Source organism: Sinohyriopsis cumingii, chromosome 9, assembly GCF_028554795.1.
Source record: "Sinohyriopsis cumingii isolate HCF-2022 chromosome 9, ASM2855479v2, whole genome shotgun sequence".
In the NCBI taxonomy this organism is placed as follows: Eukaryota; Metazoa; Mollusca; class Bivalvia; order Unionida; family Unionidae; genus Sinohyriopsis; species Sinohyriopsis cumingii.
Window position 1 is genome coordinate 66357936 of NC_142969.1, and position 17574 is coordinate 66375509.

At 35.0% G+C, this 17574-nt stretch overlaps 1 protein-coding gene across 1 annotated transcript in view; it reads left to right on the forward strand.

Moving 5' to 3' along the window:
- Positions 1-4604: 4604 nt before the first annotated feature.
- LOC149791942 (uncharacterized) overlaps positions 4605-17574 on the forward strand; it is a 37200-nt gene continuing 24230 nt past the window's right edge. The window contains exon 1 of the mRNA XM_089969295.1: positions 4605-4754. The gene's annotated coding sequence lies outside the window, so the exon portion shown is untranslated. The remainder of the gene's footprint in view (positions 4755-17574) is intronic.

The window sequence follows — 17574 nt, forward strand, 5'->3', positions numbered from 1 at the left end:
AACTATATACGAATAATTGTAATTTTCTAGGACAACATCACAAGAGAGAGAGAGAGTGAGAGAGAGAAAGAGAGAGAGAGAAGGGGGGAGGGGGACAGCCAATATACATTTAACTAGCATCTGTCGTGTTGCCTCTTTATTGGCTTGAATGATGTTTATATATCTCTCAAAATCCCGAAACGTTTTATGTCTCGGCAATAGATGGTGTTTGAAGAAAATCACTTAATTGCAGATTATACGTAATCAGATATTGTAGATAGTTTTAAAACTATGAACCCGTTGACATCATACATTGATATATCTTAGAATGCTGTATTTCTATTGATTGTATTAACTGTGCAACTTCATTCCATGGAAATATTCATTGTGATCCAATCAGCAGTCTTTTTATATCTTAAACTGTAAGTTCTTTTTTAATACAAATTTGTATTCGCTTACACATTTTCATTTCATTTTTGTAAGTTCTGTTTTTTCCTAACTCACAAAACTCACTGATTGGTGTGCCATTTATCTCATCCTTGAAAATACCATCAACTTTTTCATTTACTTTCTCTCTGTCCTAGGGATAGTCGTTTTGTGTCGTTAACATGCTGTCATCACTCATGTCGCTATACAAATGTTCTGACTAAACATGCATGCACAGATAATTTCTGTCTCATCATGAATGTACTAAGAATTTCTGTCTCATCATGAATGTACTAAGAATTTCTGTCTCATCATGAATGTACTAAGAATGTCTGTCTTAGCACATATACACATAAAATTTCTGTCTCCTTATGAATGGAGAGAAAATTGATTTCTCATGAATACACTGAATATTTGTCACATCACGAATGCACAAACATTTATTGTCTCCAAAAAATGCATAAAGCGTTTCTGTCTCAGTAAGAATGGACAGAGAATGTCTGTCTCAACATAAATGCACAGAAAACGTTTGTTTAATGCATGCACCGAGAAGTTCTGCCTCTACTTGAATGCACAGAGAATTTCAGTCTTAACATGAATGCACCGCGAATTTCTGTCTTAATATATATGTATAGATAATTTCTGTCTCAAATATGAATGGACAGATAATTTTTGTGTCTTAATGAATGGAAAAAGAAATTCTGTCACAAAATGAATTCACTTAGACTTTCTGTCTCAACATAAATGCACAGAGAACCTTTGTCAATCATGAAAGTCTCATTCTAATACGGAATGTGCATTTCAATTTCATGCCGCATAATCCAACATCAACCATTCTGGGCAGCTCTAGCCCAGCAAACAGCACCATATATAGGTTTAGTTAGTATGATCGTTTAGATTCTGACAACGCAAGCACCGAATCATCAACTATGTGTTTACCTTTTCGACACTTTCAAAGTTTTATTTTCAACTGAGCACATACATTTTTAATGTCATTCAATTACGGAGATTTTCATTGTTTCCCAAACGCTAAATTGTCTATCTGTTTAAGGAGATCTGTCTCAAACTCGTTGGTAACTTTTCATCTCAAGCGTGCATGAAGTTAATGTATGAATTTAAAACCAAGGCAAACTCATTGGTAACTTTTCATCTCAAGCGTGCATGAAGTTAATGTATGAATTTAAAACCAAGGCAAACTCGTTGGTAACTTTTCATCTCAAGCGTGCATGAAGTTAATGTATGAATTTAAAACCAAGGCAAACTCATTGGTAACTTTTCATCTCAAGCGTGCATGAAGTTAATGTATGAATTTAAAACCAAGGCAAACTCATTGGTAACTTTTCATCTCAAGCGTGCATGAAGTTAATGTATGAATTTAAAACCAAGGCAAACTCATTGGTAACTTTTCATCTCAAGCGTGCATGAAGTTAATGTATGAATTTAAAACCAAGGCAAACTCAGTGGTAACTTTTCATCTCAAGCGTGCATGAAGTTAATGTATGAATTTAAAACCAAGGCAAACTCGTTGGTAACTTTTCATCTCAAGCGTGCATGAAGTTAATGTATGAATTTAAAACCAAGGCAAACTCATTGGTAACTTTTCATCTCAAGCGTGCATGAAGTTAATGTATGAATTTAAAACCAAGGCAAACTCGTTGGTAACTTTTCATCTCAAGCGTGCATGAAGTTAATGTATGAATTTAAAACCAAGGCAAACTCATTGGTAACTTTTCATCTCAAGCGTGCATGAAGTTAATGTATGAATTTAAAACCAAGGCAAACTCGTTGGTAACTTTTCATCTCAAGCGTGCATGAAGTTAATGTATGAATTTAAAACCAAGGCAAACTCATTGGTAACTTTTCATCTCAAGCGTGCATGAAGTTAATGTATGAATTTAAAACCAAGGCAAACTCATTGGTAACTTTTCATCTCAAGCGTGCATGAAGTTAATGTATGAATTTAAAACCAAGGCAAACTCGTTGGTAACTTTTCATCTCAAGCGTGCATGAAGTTAATGTATGAATTTAAAACCAAGGCAAACTCATTGGTAACTTTTCATCTCAAGCGTGCATGAAGTTAATGTATGAATTTAAAACCAAGGCAAACTCGTTGGTAACTTTTCATCTCAAGCGTGCATGAAGTTAATGTATGAATTTAAAACCAAGGCAAACTCATTGGTAACTTTTCATCTCAAGCGTGCATGAAGTTAATGTATGAATTTAAAACCAAGGCAAACTCATTGGTAACTTTTCGTCTCAAACATGTATTAAGCTAATGTATGATTTTCAAACTGAGGTAGCTGTTCAGAACAAGACAACTTCGTGTAAAATTTATAATTTCAGTCCCGAGTGTGGACAAAGCTTTGAATTTCTGTGTTTAGTGACATTCTCTTTTTTCCCTTTTACATAACTGTTTTGACACATCGACAAGTAACGGAGTAATCATTTTCCAAGACCTCCCCCCCCCCATTAACCATCTACTAGCATGGACGATTGTTTGATACAAATCTATTTGATGTTTAACCTGATGTACCTCTTTTGTTCGACGTTTTCAGTTAAACGTGATTTATTTCTCCCTTCTCCTTAATTATCACAAATTATGCATGATGTTTATCTTTACCCAGAGAACTAACAAATTTCTACAACATTCTAGTTTTGTTTTTAATTTTTGATTTTGTTATTAGCCATGATTCATCTGTGAAGGTGATTGAACTCAAAGGTAAAAATATTGACCATATACCAACTAATAAACTGGTATGTTTTCAGTTAATTTTTTATATAATAAGTTTTCTTTTGCTGAGGTTTATGGATAGCTGAACGAGTTATGTATGTGTATAGTATGACGCTGAATTGGATTCCTTGTTCCGTCGAAAACATATTTCGTCAGATTTGAAGATAGCGCGATATTTTCGTGTTCGATCTACACAGGTGGCAACACATACATCTGTGCACTGGATAACGTGGAGACGTATCGTTACTCAGATAATGTCATTGACCGATATGTCCTACATTTAGAGGTTAAAACAAAAAGATGTATGCAAAACATCAATCTATTCCTGTACTAAATGCAGTGATCCTAGTGTTTAAACGCATTATAGACTCCCAGTGGAACTAAAACCACAAATGGCAGTCATCAAAAACTTATCATAACACAGGCAGCATGTAGCGCGACCCATGGTGTGTTATTCTACGCCAGTTAGTTACTAGCCTCGTTTTTGTGCGTTGCTACCCGAGAAAATACACGTAACGCACAGTAAACTTGCGAATACAAAGTGTGAAACAGGACGTTAAAAGTTCTACAAAATAATTTTATGAGATTTGGATGCAAGATTCAATTAAATTTCAGAAACTGAACGAAACATCAACATGCATTCATCCCAAATGGTAATGCAAAATAATATTGACACGTTATGGTTGGAACTTAAACATTGCATCAGAACGGATGTTGATTATTACAGGCTTTTAACATAGAAATAGCTATTGTTTGAATTTGTATTGATTCTGCAGACCTATTCACCAATGCCAAAATATTAACCAAACAGAAAAATGAAAACCTAATTTTAAGAAAGGCGTTTCTGATCAAGGGTACGAAAGTTATATTACCTTCAGTTAGAAAAGAAAAATGGTGCGCATTGCTTATACAAAGTTTACTCAGTTATAAATAATGTGTTCACGTGGTAAGTACTGAACGTGTTTTTAAAATGACGTTATTCACATTATTTGCAAATATGACTGAAAGTAGGTAGATGGTATTGCCTCTACGCGATTTCTATTTTGAACACTCTGTGCCAAGAAAACCAAATTATGTGATTGACTTGGCAATGAATTGCGTTTTAGACAACAATTTACGTTTTTGTTTTAAAAAAATCCATTCTCATTTCCGTATGCAGCAGTAAACCAAAATGTAAGTCACTGCATTCGTGGCATAAATCTTTATGTGTCCACTTTTTGTATCAATATTATCGTTGCGTTGTATGCAAAGTGATACATAGAGTTAATACAAATTTATAAAACGAGATTAAACAGTGGGAGTGACGTGAACAAGGTAATATCAGGTTGTGATGGATGTAGCTGACAAAGTACCGCCTACCCTTTACGTCGATTGGTTTCTGATGTAACAAGAATGATCATTGGCCATGTTCTTGTATTTAAAATAAATGACAGCTAGAAAAGCCTCTAACCACAGACCCTCCCGAGCGTCGCATTCCGACCACATCGTGCTCATAATCGATAAACGGAAACTTTCAATAGCGTAGGAGGTAACCCAGTATTTCTGATCGCTGGGATTTTCACAAATCCTTCAGTTTTCATTTGGTCTTGTCGAACGATTGCTTGAAACGTTGAGAAAGGTAAGAATGATTTATCTAAATTTGCAGGGATTAATTTCTTACATTTAAATATTTATTACATTTTAATGTTTACTTGTTTATTCATTGTAAAGAACAAAATTAGTAGATGCGATACATTCATTATGTCTATGATGTACATATGATAAAGATATCGGTCTGACGATTCTATGAGGTAGAATGTTATATTTTTTAGTCTGTAATGATTGTCTTTGAAAACAGATCTTCAATACAAAACAATTTTAGGTAATGTAATACAGTTCATTACAAACATAAGATATAGTACCTACAGATAAGGTTTCATAAAATTTGGTTCTGTTAAATTTGTTCAGTTGAATTATTTTATTAGAAAGCTGTAATCAATATGTTTAATGAAAAAAGAGAAAATACAGTTACGTACGCAAACTATTTGTATTCTGAATCTGCGCTTTCTATGCAAGAAAATGGCATTCGAGTATGTTTTGATTCTACCTTCTTGTTCATTTAAAACAAATTATTTAAGAGCGTTTACTTCACAATTTTTGGAAACGCAATGATTGACTTGCATTTAGTATGAGAAGAACGGAAAGGTGTCCCTTGAAAGTTATTTCGTTACATCATGTGTTAATAGTTAATAACACCACGATTAATTCCACTTTCATAAATTAAAACAGTTTTACCTAAGTTTTGCACACAAAAATTAATTTATTAAATGGTAGTAATTAGTGCAATTTCTCCTTTTATTTATCTCTTTGAATAATGGGTATTTTCTCCTTTTATTTAGCTCTTTGAATAATGGGTATTTTCTCCTTTTATTTAGCTCTTTGAATAATGGGTATTTTCTCCTTTTATTTGGCGATTAGTCTACAGCATGTCTCCGTTTTAGTCGTCCGTTAGAGTATAAGGTATTTTCTCCTTTTATTCGGCCCATAGAGTCTACAGCATTTCTCCTTTTATTCGTCCCTTAAAGTATAAGGTAGTTTCTCCTTTTATTCGGAGCTTTCTCTAGAGTTTAAGGTACGTTCCTGTATTGTTGTATTCGGCCGTTATAGTCTAAGGTATTTTCTCCTTTTATTCGGCCTTGTAACCACGACATAAGGTTTCTACACGTGTAACCACGACATAAGGTTTCTACACGTGTAACCACGACATAAGGTTTCTACACGTGTAACAACGACATAAGGTTTCTACACGTGTAACCACGACATAAGGTCATTGTAACTTGATATTCATCCTACCTTCAAACTACTATGATAAAGTAATGAAGTAAGGGACGATACAGATCTGTATTTTCAGACACCTAAAAAGCTAAGGCTTTTTTCACAATTTTGCAAATCCTTACATCCAGACTATTCAACCTTACATTCCTATATGATCGTACTTACCAGTGTAAAACACCGGTGCATGATATCTTTATTCAGCATTACACTTGACATTGGTACTGACTTGTACACTATTTGTCTGTATTCTGCGATAATAGTGCACACAAAGAAGCAATCACTCGCCATTTTCCGTCATCACTTGAACACTGTTTCATTGTAATCAAGATAATAATTAATAGCAACATAGTTACGTATCAAAGCAAGCAGTGGTTGATGTAAGTGTCCCATAGACTGGCATATTTTCACTCATTGATCTATATATACGTACAACCTCTCCAGTTGAAAGCTATAATGTGTTTTAACGTCACTTAAAGTTTACATTGCATTTTTAGAATCTTAAAGGAAGAAACATTTTAATGGCTGCTTTGGTGTTTGAAAGTAACATCAATACATCATATTGGCTTATACCTTTGGTTTCCGTTCAGAAATATGAAGAAACAAATGTGTTTTAGAGCATGATAGAATCAGTTCACTATCTGTATCAAAAGCTTAAACTAAACACTCCGCTAAGTGTCGTGTCTGACCCAACATAAGTCTAACCTACTAGTGGAATTTTCCAATCCTACACATATAAATATACAGGATTCTGTTAATCCATTCATACATTGCATGGAATTAGAAAATATGTAGAAACAAGATAATTTAATATACAGAATGATCAGCATCCAATCAGAATTTTTACAATGATTTATGTTGTTGCTATCCAGTAAAGTCCAATACATAATTCCGAGGTGGAAATGTCGTTGATTAAATAGATCGTCGCATTTCTAGATATATGTGGCTAAAGTGTAATTCTACCTTTGGTAAAATGCAAACCTCTCAAAAGAGTCTTGAATAGCATAATACGCTAACTTTATGTCATAATTAATCATTAAAGCGGTAACGAACATAATATCTGTTTAACTCTTCCGATTTGAAGCATATCACAAACTTTGGATCTGTAAGACTAATATGGCACACATGACTGGTAGGACGGAGCGCATTGATTCCGTTAGCTCAAGTGGTAGAGAGCCCGTCTAGAATTAGGAAGGTCCAGGGTTTGAGCCCCTGTCTGGAAGTGCATTTTTTTTTTTGTTCCTACGAGCAAGATTTTAATATGCACCTCAAACGACTCGCGAGGTTGCAGTTAAGTAGACGTTGGACACTGGGACACAGGGATGTGTCTCAGAAAGGAACGGAGAAAGTGTGACGCGTAGGACTGGGAACGTCATTTCAAACAGCTCAAGTGGTAGAGCGCCCGTCCAGAAACAGGGGTGTCCCAGGTTCGAGCCCTGGACTGGCCGTGCATTCGGTCCTGTTTAACTTAGAACATAAGGGACGATTAATGGCATAGGGTATGTGAGGCAACTGGTGCACTGAAGACTTAGGTAGCAATGTTCCTCCTATGGACTGTGAGAACACTGGTGCAGTAAAGACATAAAGAACGGTGTATTTACTGATGATGGTCAGACTGTTGGGTCACATAAGACTTAACGAATGATGTATGTCCTGTGGAAGAATTTTGTACTGTGACACTAGTCCAGAAAACGTCTGTGGTGGATTTGCACTGGTTAAACTACGTGCATGAACATATTAATAATAACGATAACAAGAATTTCTTCAAATTCCTTAATTTCGGAGCGCTTAAATTATGCATTTGATTGCATCCAAATCATAGGTTGCAAATTCATGTTCATTCACTCTAAAAGCGATTATTCTCTGTGAGAGCAGAATATAAATGTTTCTACCCGACCGGAAATGGAAAATCGTCACAATGTTAAGAAACAGTCTGACCGGAAATGGAAAATCGTCACAATGTTAAGAAACAGTCCGACCGGAAATGGAAATCGTCACAATGTTAAGAAACAGTCCATCATAATATATTACTTTCTTTGCCTAAGGATCTTTTCCCCATCAAAACTAAGTAATGGATATTTTTCATTATGGTAAAGAAAGAAATAGGGAAGAGGGTGATGTCATATACCAACAAAATATTGACACAGTGCCAACACTTATGTTAACGGGCGCTCTTATCAGTTGGAATTTTCAAACATACAGTTTTGTTGCATTATGGGTGATGCGTGTGTATATCGGGAAGGAATGAAGTAGTAAATGAAAAGCTGAGTTGGGACGAGTAAGACATATGCATGACAAACACAGTATGTTAATCAAACGGTGAAAGTATATTTTCAAAAAGCATAATAGTACAATTGATGAAACAAGTGAAGAGCATATTCATGCACCCTTTCCTTTAATCACGATTTTAGTGTATATAAATTATTCACCATGAAAAGGCGTTGTAGTTGTAGTTGTTTTTATCTTTTTTCACGTTATTATTCAAAGATGCATTAGTGTTTTATTTGCTTCTTGTAATTCCTTAATTACATTTCAGTCGACTCATTTCACCCATCTGTCAATGGTGTATGTTATCTTTCTCATTTCACCCATCTGTCAATGGTGTATGTTATGTTTCTCATTTCACCCATCTGTCAATGGTGCATGTTATGTTTCTCATTTCACCCATCTGTCAATGGTGTATGTTATCTTTCTCATTTCACCAGTCTGTCAATGGTATATGTTATCTTTCCACTGTTGCCCTCGTAGAGTCTCATGTCTATATCAATAAATGTAAGACACATTTTACACAGTCCCCCGTGACCGGTTGTAGTCTGGATCAAAACTGTCGTTGACAGATTGGGCCTGACGTTTTTGACAGATTCGGCTAACGTTTTGCTGGATAGTCAGGCAGTTGCAGAAAAAGTCCACTTAGTGGTATATTACATCTCCTTCGAGAACAAAACGTTTCAAGCTACAAAGCTATATCTTGATACTTAACAGACATTCCAAAGAGTGCTTTAACATACCTAACACATTCCAGTATATGAGAAAAACAATTGTAAGTCACGTGCTTGTCTTGGTGACAAATCGAGTCATCATCCTTGATAAATCTAGCGCTTTAAAGTTTATATTCGTGGATGTTACTTCTCTTACCTTAACAGCGATTTCTATAGAAAACAGCAGACCAATGTGCTAGATAAAACAATAAAATGCCAAGATAAGAATTATGACTCACACAAATTCTAGACAATTAAAATGTTCATTGTAATAAATAATTTTACTCTGTCAATAATTACTCTCAGTGTAATCAGTGATTGCTCTCACTGTAATTAATAACAACACCCATTCAAGAACAACACCCATTGTAATTTGTGTTATGTTCCTACGTTGAATCTAGTTACCTATAGCACAGGACCGTACGTTAAGTAATTATCATTATCAATCTTTCTTGTATAGAATCCAGGGATAGAACTTTCCGTTCTGTCTGGTGCATATTTATAATTCTCTATAATTAATTCTATATGCCTTGATATCTTTCATAGGAATCGGAATGACTATGTCGATGCATGAGAATTAATTACTAGGTCGTCATGCGAGTGTGTCTGCTACACACGAATATATATATATATATATATATATATATATATATATATATATATATATATATATATATATATATATATATTAACAAACTGAAACAACCTATCGCTCACAGCACACGTACTTGCAAATTTTCAGTTCACAAAATTGTTTCTTGTGATGGAAACTAATAGTTCGATTAAATCTTAGCATTGTCTTGCTTTTTAAACTATGGCTAAATAAAACTTTAATTATACATGAAACATTAGCATTGGTACCTTTTAATATCTCTAACTACGGCTGTCATCTATCCAAAAATGCATTATACCTAGCACATTGCGATTTAAACAATATTTATATTGCGCACACATACACTGTAATCAAGCAACGTGGAACACGTTATTTTAATACATCTGCCTCAGAATTACCTTGGGGTGTTTATTTTCCATCAAATTCTTCCGCTCGTATCTCGAATGCTCTCATGCTGAAAGTAATACAGTTGCCAACCATTAACGCTTGCATCAAATTTAATCGAACAAATTGTCCATACAACGCAGACGACACACTTTTAGGCATTGGAGGATTATTGTTAAAGAAAACAAAATGAATTGCTTTGATAACAGCTTTAGGAGAGCGACTGCACTTACAAAGTCGGTTGCGGAGAATTTAATCTGCTAAGTTGAAATAATGTGGTCGTATGGCGAAACGAGAGAATGGTAATCGCCATGTCTCCGTCATCGTCGAAATTTAATATTTGTGACCTTTTACGGATTAAGTAATTAATGCAAAATTTAAATAGAACATCCGGGTATCAACCATGGTCGCCGTTAATACAAGTATGACACACTTAAATACTTCTTTTAAATTCAACTCAGCAAGTGTCAATTAAATTTGACAGTTGTTTGACTTGAATGAATTTGAGTTCAGTACAAATGATGACGATCTGGCGTACAATCAGCGGCCATTACTAATCAACGACAATAAAACGACGTCTTTCCAAACTAAGCTGGACAAATTTTGACCAAATATAACAACGAGAATAAAATGTCAAAGCCTCTATAATCTCTACAGATTAAATTTCTTAAAATGGAAATCGTTTATATAAATTCCTATTTTAAAAAGACCCATATCATAATCTAACCAAGTTGAACTGAGAAAAGTCTGGCATCATAAACTATTACTATGGTACAAAATAATATGCACCCACCATCACATATGGTCTTTTTAACTAATGAAAAAAGCAGTATTAAAATTAATGTTATAAAATAATTTGAAGAAATTCTTCTTTAAACGTCATTTTTAAAACAACATTTACGAAGCTTGAACAATGTTAGTCACATAACTACGATGTCTGAAGGGTGTCAGTTTCTAATGATGTCATCATACTGAAGACATGTAGCATCATGTTCAACCCTGACACATCATCCTGACACCAGTCTGACCAGTCCTTATGCTAAACCTTTCAATGCTGAGCGCCCAGAGAGGCTGTAGCTAAAATAATTCTGATGAGTCCTTGGTATGATTCAGTTGGGGTTCGAACCCACAACGTCTCTCATCCGAGGTGGATACTCCAACCATTTAGGCCACCGGGGCGATTTAAAACTTCAATCAATCTTGACAGAGAACATCTGGCATTAAAATGTACTAAACTGTGCAGAACTTATTTCAATCTTTATGAAACATGGCAGTCGTTACTAAAAATAGAAAACAAGAATGATAGCCTCTCAAAAAGCAATAAATTGAATTCTTTGAAATTAGTAATATACTGTAAAGCAATGTTTTGTTTAGGAAGTTGTATTTCCTAAACTGGCCTAAATCAGGAAATATTGTTAATGCATGCAACGATTGCCAATTTGACCTAAACGGGTTTGTTTCCAATTCTTTACAATTCTGCCTAATCTGGGAAATATGTCTTGTGTTTTTAATGCTTGCCAGTTAGGACTGAATCTAGAAATATCGAATTAGTTAGTTGTTCGAGAATGCAGATATAGTGTTCTTTTTCCTCTCCTTTAGTATATGACAACGGGAACATCAACGCGTGTATATAAGATGATACTAATTCCTGTCCAATAAAGGAACATGACAATTTTGGTCAGGTAAAATCCTTGTTTCATGTAAATACTCTACCATCATATTGTTCGTGCGTCTGTAAGTACATGGCTATTGCATACGAATCAACCGCTTCGTATAGATCAATGTCTTTAAAGACAACATTAATAAGGTGAGCTCATGATCCTAATGAATAATGTCTATCCCAAGATAAATTTTAAACAAATGTATTTCATCAAATTATGATATGCTCTGTGGTTTATTGGTGTATAAATGTTTTTATACGTAGCAAAACTAACAATCAACAGGTTCTAAACTTTTTTTTACAAAATGCATAAAAGGACTCCTTTTGAATTAATCAGAACAACAGTCAAAACACGGCATATATAAGTTTGAAAACAAAATTGCAACAAGAGCCAACTTTGGGGACTTTTACTTCTGAAGCTTTAGTTGTAATTGATTAAAGCGGGTCAAAGTCGATGGCGAAAAGGAATATAAAGTTATATGTATGCACACATTATCGTCATCTTTGGAAAGAAAGATAAAAACACTTCTGCCGATGTTATGATAAACTTGTGATCCACAGCACTATATAGTAGTAGCATGACTATGAAAGTTTACCAGAGTTATTTCAAACGTTCTGAATATTTTTTGTCATTTTTTTTTTTTTGTTCAAGTCGCTAAATAAACCACTGTTCTTTAGAGAAATCAACGCTCTATACAGTGATTGCACGTAGGACACGTGCAGATATATGCCTGCTACATAGCATAGCAACTGATTGTGAGTGTGAGCAATTCTGCAACTAAGCAAAGTTCATACTGTAAAATCAGGGCGTTCTTAGGGTATTATCAGACTAATAGCAAGACCAGCTTGCATAACGTTTGCGGATGTAATTCGCTGTCATATCCTACGATTCTGAGGTTGTTTCGTGGTCGCGAAGCCTTGAAAAAAAAGAGCCCGGTTTTGGCGAGCAGTTATACACGATCGGTCAACGGAAGGGGCTGTCGTGAATCGAACCATTGACGAAGATGCTCGATACCCAGTGGAAGATATTTATTTTAACATGGTGATTAATTAGTTCGCTGCTTATCTTATACTGATGAATTTCTGAAGCTCAGAAAAGTTTGTACAAGATGGGTCACACATTTGTTGAGGGCAGATAAAAAACTAGACCTGTGTTGAAATAGTCAAACAAATGTTTGCCAGATATGAAAACGTGACCAGAAACGATTGAATGAGATTATTACAAGCATTTCTGGTACATTTATTCTAGCCATGTTAGCCTTAGAAAATTGTATGATGACATTAAAACTATATCGGACATTTCTTCCAGAACGAGTTTTGAAATACAGCTATGTTCATCTTCGAATAAATCTGCTGCTAGCTGTCTTTGAACCACTACCCTCAAGCTTAATTTTTTTTTCTTCAATTCGCCACAATATTGTAAATGGACACTATATTCACCTCTTTATTGCTCTGTTCTGTTCTTGTTTTATATTAGATAATCATCAGTTATTGATATTCAGCTACATGTACCAAAAAAGAAGAGACGAACTTCTTTATCAAACATATGAAAAGAAATTGAATGCAGTGGAGAATAATGTGCTCTTAAAAGAATAAAACATGACATAAATGCAATAAAGTGGCTTAAAACAGTTTCTTCATTTACAACCGAGTTTTCATGTAGCAAATACGCATATTATCATATACATTGCCAATACACAATATTGTGTTAGATTTTCTTTTCAAACCATAACTGATCGAAGACAAAATGATCGTAGTGTTGTCCTAGTCAGGACTCAATGTTACAAGCGGACTACATGCTGAAACAAGGCTACTCCCCACCAAGAGAGAAATGAGTACTTCCAATAGTGATCGTACGAGTGACTGGCATTATCTATGCATCAGATATTATCATTTATGATGACAGGCATACATCTGAAGACCTTAATGAATATTTTTCAAATATAGATAAATTAATCGTATAATATCCATGAATGTTCTTAATATATATAAGTATAGAAAAATTGTTTATCTATATACCCTTTCCAGTAAATTGTTTGTAACTACGTTTTTTCCACTTAATCTTTTATCTCTATGCCCTTTCCACTAGATTATTTGTCTCTATGCCGCTTCCACTAGACTGTCTCTATGCTCTTTTCCACTAGACTGTCTCTATGCCCTTTCCACTAGACTGTTTATCTCTCCTACCTTTCCACTTGACTATTATGTCGATGCCTTTTCCGCTAGTTTCAGTAGGGTTAAAATAGTCATATCCGTACCAAAGGATCAGTTTATGAATATATCAGTTAAATTTTAAATTAAAGTTTATATCTGAGATTATAATTACACATTCTTGTAATTTTCATGTGTTTATCCTCGCCTTTATTCTCGTTCGTGAGACAATTCTCCGAATTGTCTTTGTTTCATGCATTCATTTATTGTTCATGCATTCTTTCATTCATCCGTTCATTGTGAGTGAAAAAATACAATCTTATTTTCCTCCTTTTGTTTAAAGGCGTTTTCAAGTACACTTAACACCATGATCACAACGTTGTAGAGTAAGTATGTTAGAATCATTATGCTTAGATTATGTCTAAATATTTGCAAGTTGATTTACTATTTAACATTTGTTATTTCTTTCAAACATTTATTCATTCATTTCTCTCATTCACTCAAAAGGGATTCACTGAAACAATGCCCCCTAATTTTCATCTCATGCATTATCTCACAAAAAATGTAGCTAAGGGACAGTGTGAGGTACGAATGTGACTGCTGTGTTTTGGATGTGTTTCAGTTTAATACAAAATCATCCACACTCCTGAGCTGGCAATATCTCATGATAACTAGTGCATTTGTGTATTTTATACCACACAAATATACCTAAATCGCTCAGAGGATATAAAAAATAATTTATAAAATGGATTAAAAAGTCAAATATTGGTCTAAAGTCTTTAATCCTAAGCTGCTGTAACCGCAGGCAATATTTTAGTATGTTGTATTCGATCAATATGCACCGTGCCAACTGGTCAAGCTTCACATATTATGGACACATTTCTAACAACAGCACTCAACTATTCCCAAGAACACTCCTCAAAGCTGTCGTACAAATGAGTGATTCTGAGTTATTCTTTATTATCAATCTGCTTGACAGACTATCAAAATCACGATAAATAACACAAATGTCAAAGCTTGGTTCATCGAGAGCTTCAAAACCCCAGAGAATTCCTAAACATGGAAATAAAATAAAATACAAAATTATTAAGGCCTCAACTAAAACATTAATATAAAAATGAATACAACGGTGCAAAGTTATCCACTGAATTAAAAAGAAAAAACATACCATAATCCTGCTAAGATTGCACTGGCTTGTGAACAAACTATTGGAATATACTGACATCTTATCACTGCTAGATACTCTCTGCAAGTTTCACTTACATAAGTGTTAACTTGATGTAGTTTGTGCTTTTCTGAGTTTAATGCCGTTTTCAGCACATAATAGACTATACAAGGTGGGCAGGATTTCTGGTGGAGGAAGTAAAAAGGAAACCCCACGAAGGACCACCGACGTACGGAAAGCTACTGGAAAACGTTCTAACATGTACAAATTGGCTCAGCATAACACTTGAAAACACATTGGACAGAGGCTAGATGGCATTGATGAGTAAACTGTATGTCTTTAGACCACTCTGCCGCCCGGTGGCTCCTTGATCGAATGCATACATATTTAAAACGTTCTGAATATTTGTGCACTGAACAACAAAGGTCATTTTTAGTGCACAATACTTCAATGTATCACCACAAAGTACTCCCCGTGTTTCTATACACACTTTCGCAGACTTATTACCCAGTTAGTGGGTGACATTCACATTTTGGTATACTGCTTATCCAGTGGAAAACTAAACTTCCAACAAAATGGCTTTTTTTCCATATCGCTTGTAAAACATAGAATCTTTGATAACGGTACTCAATTCAGATTTACATGGTTCTAAGTCAGAGCTGTGCGGATGATGACGGAAATATTTGGACGCTATCCTCCTTCAGAAGTCTATCATGATGGCGGATGTATGCGCCAGTGCTTTGGTATGGAGGATATCTGGTATCGGTGTGTGGAGGGAGGGAACGATAGCGTTCTACAACATTTGGTAATGCTACTGAGGTATACAAAATGTTGAGTGGTACTAGAACTGGCCGTCATGCACTGAAACATAATGCATACATAAATCTCTTGGCAATTAGACTGCATCCAGAGCAACGCCGTCTCTGCTCGTTTTCGCCAGATTTAGTAATTCCTCTTGAGTCAGGATCTTACAAAATCTATGTTATATCTAGTTCAAAAATCTCATTCTCATTTCTCTGGTCACCTTTTATATTTAGCGTGTAGCTGTTTGATGATTTCAACCCAAGATTTTTTATCTGAAGTCAACAAATGCGTGACCCTTGTTACAAAACCTTTCTTAGCTTCAAATGATTCTTCAATATATTAAAACGAGCTGAACAATTATTACTCGTGAAAAATAAATATCTTCCACTGTGTATTGAGCATCTTCATCACTTGATTTCTGCCACTTCCTCATTACCAATAGCAGACAAAACTCTTCCATAGATTCACGAAAATCATTAAAACCACGAGGCCACCTCGAAGGATAATGAAGCGAATTACATATTCAGACTTTATCCATGTCAGCTTTGATATCAGTGACAGAGTGCCCTAAGAAGTGTAAAGTGTCTTCTTACTTCATGACTAAATTATTCATCAATATTCTACGCCGCTTTCGTTCACCTATGTTATGTTTCATTCATACAACTACATGCGAACTGCGTGTTGAACGTGCAGCTGTTGGACATTTTGGTAGTATGTTTATTGACAGGTTCAAAGAAAACAAATGTTATAACAAAGTATTCCAAACTTTTCAAATACCCCTCGTTTTAGTGGAAATGAGTTATTATCTATGATCAGACCAAAAGTATCATTTTATTAACCCTCAATATGTGAAACTTATTTTATTGTACTTTTTGTACTCTAAACGAGTCATGCAAAGTATGTTTTTCATTCCTGCATCGGTACTTCACTACTTTTTCATGAATGTATAAAGACGGTGCGGATAGTGGCGGTGGAGGGGTCTAAAATTTAGATTATCTTTACAAAAATGCCTACCCCGAAGCCATAGTATTTTTACTTATCCTTTGGCATTGGATCATGTCAATGCTGTGGCCATGTTGGTGAACAAGATTTCAATTTAGAACCCGCTCGAATTAGTTAAATTCCATCTAGGTCTGTTTCGTTTTTGTTTGTTCATTCCTATTTGGGTCTCCATTTGAGACTGATTTTCCATTTGGTTCACTTTTCACTTTTTAGAATTCGAACTGGTTTCTTTGGGGTTCACATTCTTTTAACGAGTCCGTCTCAAAGTAATTCGTCCAAACCCTGGTCTCTGCCATCAAGACCACGTCAAGCCAAAATGTATTCTGACTGATCTCTGCAACGTACTTTCCTGAAGCTCCTTTTTCTTTCATCACAAACAGGCAACTTTTGTATCGTACTAAGACACTAAGAGGAAAAAGACGTGCCGAACCCCATCTTGTTTGTATCGTACTTCCTGTCTTTGACAAAGCAAAATCAGCTCATGTAACCGATTACTTCTTGGTAAAGGTTTGTTTAAGTTTCAAAACAATCTATTAAATGGTTAAATTGGTAAGATGGCCATATTCTAACACAATCCATGACGTTTTGTTTGGTTATGAAGTTTTAAGAATGTTTTGCAGAAACAAGCAACCAGGTTTTATCAATATTGGTTCTATATCGTCGTATTTACGCTCAGCCAGTCAAAGCAAAGTCGCACATGTACCTTTGAAGCCTTTAGTTTAAGAATACATGTTGCTACACTAACCTGTTTTCAACATGTCTAAACATATGTCGATTGTCATATGTGAGGAAACCCTGAGTACCATATTTAAATTCTAAATAATAATTGTGAATTAGTATAGGGCATGAACACTTGCTATCTATCGCTCT